Raw genomic sequence first — 4,859 nt, 5'->3', positions numbered from 1 at the left:
AGATTCCTCCCACTGAAGCAAGTGTTTTCCAAACCCTGTCTCTCAGAGAGACTTGTCACAGAAAATGTTCCCTGATTATGAAACTTTGGCTGAATAGTGCTTGTTCCTGTCTCCAATGTGGCGACACATCCAGGAGCCGTCTGAGGAGAATCCCAGAATCTCACATCCTCTTCAGCTCATAAAGTGCCGATATGATTACGCACAAGCGTGACCGGTCAACCACCGCAGACCGGGTTGGACCTGTTCAGGTTTACGCAGATAATCTTTACATTTAGAATTGGCATACAGGTGTAAAATTAATGCAGTAAAATATAAAACATTTTATTTAAATATCCATTTATTATTTTACAAGCACAGAGAGCCGCATCAGATGGATGGAAGAGCCGCATGCGGCTCCAGAGCCGCGGATTGCCGACCCCTGTGCTAGCCTACTTTATTGTCCCCAGCAATTTTTAAACCCCACTCAAGTGTATGGTTATTGTCCCCAGCAATCCTGAAAACAAACTGACGCCCTTGCCATGAACACCAGGATGTTTCAGGGAACAAACAGGATTTTGCACAGTACCAATATAGTTTAAGACGGACTTTTAAACTGAAACCGTCATATATTTTTCCCTTTTGAGTGGGCCAAGTTAAAGGTGCAGTATGTAAGAATATGTTGAGAATCTTATAATGAGAAAATCCCAAAAGAGTCTAATGTTTCAGTCATTTTGGAAAGAAGGTTACACTGAAACATGTTTCATATCCAGCTGGCTGCAGGGATCGTCAGTTTTTCTACTTGGAAAACAGGAAGGAGGGATGTAACTACTAGTTGCTATCAGTGAGTGTGGGGTTGCCGTGACTCCGGCAAGCTAAATACTGCAGCGCCATCAAAAGCTGCCAACAGCTGGCAAAAAGCTCCAGGGTTGTTTAACGCTAGAACTCCCAGGAACCGTCAGTTTGGCGGCTGTCATTGTGGCCATTAAATGAAGGCTGACGATGACGTTGTGGAGAAAAATGGTTCAAGTGCATTATTAATGAACTCTTTATGGATGTGTGAACCTAATAAAATAGTAAGAAAATACAATTTTAATCCAAACCTTGAAAAGAAGTCTCTCTATTGTTCGCTGGGTGACCGACACAGATCTTTTATATGGGTGGGTGGGGGGGTGGGGGGGGTGGGGGGTGGGGGGGTGGGTGGGGGGGGTTGTCCCAGATCGTCTTCCACGTTGCTGTCAGAGTCTCTGCTGCTTCCTACTGGCCAGTTTCATCAGTTTTTCCCTCTCCGCCTGAGGCTGATTCATGTCTCGTGCTTGTTTCACTGAGAATGTTCTTCTAAAAGCTGTTTCAGCCACTATTTCACACGCAGTTTGAACGGAGAGGGAGCGTGCACAAGCTGGAAAGTTGGTTGCTTAGCAACGGCAAAGCTGTCCGTTACCCTTGGGAAAACTTTACCATGTAAACAATAGAGCCGTCAAATTGACGGCTTGTAGGAGACAAAGACAAAAGCAGCTAAATTCCTTTTTTGATACATTATTTTATGGAAATTATAAAGCAAAAATAAAGGACACATAAAATAGGAAAAGCCAGGTTGCCCAATGTTACCGCAGGGTGTAAAGTTTACTTCATTTCTACATAATGCACCTTTAGAATAGAATAGACTTCATTGATCCCACAGTGGGGAAATTCACTACAGCAGCACCAACACAAGAGGAAATGTTGAAGGCAAAGGTACATGTATACACACATAGGCAGTAGGCTGTTCATGTTACCTTCGACCACTAAAACCACGAGTAAAAATTAAACTCGGGTTCCAAAACTATTCAGCATACTGTAAGGGAAAGACCTGCTATGTAAATCTGGATTGAGTATTGCATTAATATTATTGCCTAACAGGATAATGCCAGTACCAGTTAAACTGAGGAGTTACACACTCTTACGCTGTCCATGGTCTCCACAGTGGAATGCAGTGAGTGGGAGTTTTTTTTAAGATGGAGGTCATCTTTCCCAGCATCCTCCTCACACGTCGCCCTAACTGAATCCAGTGGGCAGCCCAGAACCGAGCTAGCTTTTTCAGCTAGCTTGTTTAGTCTCTTCCTGTCTTAGAGCTGCCAGCACCCCAACAGACCACAGCAGAGTGGATAACAGAGACAACAACAGAGCAGCAGATGGAAATTAACTCATTTGTGTTGTTGGACCAGTTCAGTTTGCTGTTGAGGGGAACACCCAGGTACTTACAATTATCCACCACCTCAGTGTCTGCACCCTGAAGGTTTACTGGTGATTGAGGAGGAGTGCTTCTCTGGAAGTCAATCACCATTTCTTTTGTCTTACTGGTGTTCAAGCGAAGGTGGCTACGCTCACACCAGTCCACAAAGTGCATGGAGACTGACCTGTACTCCTGGTCATTCCCTTCAGATACACAGCCAACAATGGTTGGAACATGAGAGAACTTCTGGAGGTGTAGAAGGTTAAGAAAAAGGGTGAGAGCACCGTACCCTGTGGAGCTCCAGTACTGCACACAATCACTTCAGACTTACAGTTGTGCAATCTGACGCACTGGGGCGTGCTGGTGAGGTAGTTGATGGTTATTATCCATTATGGTGTGTCATCCTGCCAGTCATTAGGTCTTTTTATGATTCTCATACCAAAAATATTTTGCAACAAAATAAAAATCTAAAGTTAAAATTTTACAAAAAGCTGAGTGCAGACAGGAAATGGCAAATTTAATAGAATAAACAATAAATATTCCTGGAGTAAAAAGGCAGAAACCAGACGTAAAGGAGATAATTAAATTTCACCACATAAACTATAACTACCTTATTTCTGATGATCTTAGTTTATGACTGGTGGAATGCAACAAAATAAAGGAAACAATTTTTCTTTTGTTTGTTTAAATTATGAAAGAGTTAGATTGTAAGTGCATAAACTTCTATTAACTAATGAGGGAGTAAATTAAAGGACAGGTTTCAACACTGAATAAAAGCATTTTAACAAACATGAGTCGTCTATAATTATACATTCATATAAAAAAATAATCCAACAATAATCAATCAGATGCACAAAAAACATGCTCCTCACTTTTCATAACAATTGTGTTTTTAATTATTTATCTTTATCATGTATCCTGTAATAATAAAAGAAGAACAAACAGCAAATCAGACCTCTTTAATAATATGATTATTTTCAATGGTGTTGATGAGAAAAGTCTTTCTACTTATTTTTCACACCTTCCGTCAATGTTCCCCAGATCTGTTTTGTTAGTTTCAGATCTTCTGAATGTTTCCCACCACATGCCAAAAATGCAGTAAAATCTAAATCACAATAATTCAGGTCAATATTGAAACAGAGATTATCACTATTTGTTGCTGCTTTTGTTTCTCCTCTTCAGATTAAATTAGGTGGCTCGCCGAAGTAAGAGCATTAAGTTAAACCCCTTAACTGAAAGACTGATTGCTATGACCCATGACTAGTTAATTAAATTACCTTCTTAAAATGTTTGATGACACATTCAGCTTTTAATATAAATCTTCAAAGGTGTGGTTGACTGAAAAAACAATTTTAAATTATTGTTTCTGATTATAGTCAGGAAAAACAGACAGTGAAATGCTAGCATTTGAAAAACCTCACATTGTGATTTCACATTGTGAATTTGCATTCATGGCCTCACCATCTTGCCTCGCGCCCACCCACAGGAAGGCTTTTTCAATAATTTTTTTGCACAGAGGCGAGAGAGAGTGGAGAGTGTCTTGGTGAGCGACTTTGCAACATGGCTGAATGTGTTCTGTTAATGAATCAGAAGCATGGTGTGTGCACAGTAACTAAACCCCAAAATATCTTTTTTTTTTTTTTGCTAATTAACTGTATAACTGGGTCTTGTTACGGATCCTGGGCTCCCATGCCTTGTGTGGCCCCGTGTTTTCCCTCCAGGCTTTTCAGGACCTTGGACAGGTCCTCTGTCAGGCTGGCCTCCGCCTCGGCCCGCCCACACTGCAACAGCTGCGGACAATCCCATGATGATGAAGCGCTAGTGAAAAGGACTTCTGTTTCAGTTTTTCAGGGGGAGAATCACAGACCAAACCTCTGTCTTTCTCTCCTCGGTTAGCTTGTTTGGATATTCGGATTTACTCGGTTTTGATCTCAGATACAAGTAATTAGTAACCTTTGTTTGTTTAAAGATATCGTGTGTTCCAGCCCCAGTGAGAACCTTTTTTTCCTCTCGTTCTAGTTTTCAGCTTCGTAGCTCGCTTTTCGTTTAGATCTTTTTATACATTAATAGCCGTTGAGATTTGGTTTTTAGTTAGTTCTGGCACTTTGCTTTATTTTCAGAATCTAAAGTTAATCTCATGTTTTTCTTCCCTGGAACCGTTTGTCCCAGGTGTTTTGAGTTGCCCCCGTAGTACGTTTTCTTTTAGTTAGATTAGAAGAGTGGTTTGTTTGAGTTTTCCAGCCTAGGACCGTGTATTGTAGTCGCCCCCTCTGTTAAAATAAAACATATTTTATTCAAACTCATCCCTCCTTCTCCGCATCAGTTCTTATGTTACCCCCATTCCACAACACAACACCCAGGTTTTTTAACATAAATGGGGGCTCGTCCGGGATTTATTTCAGTTAAAAGCATCAACGTTGTGGTTTAAAAAGATCCCCTGGTGAGTGTGTGTGTGTGAGTGTGAGTAACTGGTGTTCCTGTTTTGCAGACTCAGGTGACCCGAAACCTGATGGCCTCATTCAATTTGCAGGCATTTGTGGAGGCCCTGTCTCGCCGGCTGCTGGAGAGTTGCCGTAAAGCCGATGTGCTACAGGTGGCCGTCCACTTCGAGCTAGAAGTTCCGAGACAACTACGCAAAGAGGAACTACGGCTTTTTGTGTTGGGGTTTCTA

Source organism: Nothobranchius furzeri, chromosome 11 (genome assembly GCF_043380555.1).
Source record: "Nothobranchius furzeri strain GRZ-AD chromosome 11, NfurGRZ-RIMD1, whole genome shotgun sequence".
NCBI lineage: Eukaryota > Metazoa > Chordata > Actinopteri > Cyprinodontiformes > Nothobranchiidae > Nothobranchius > Nothobranchius furzeri.
This window is presented reverse-complemented; position numbering follows the sequence as displayed.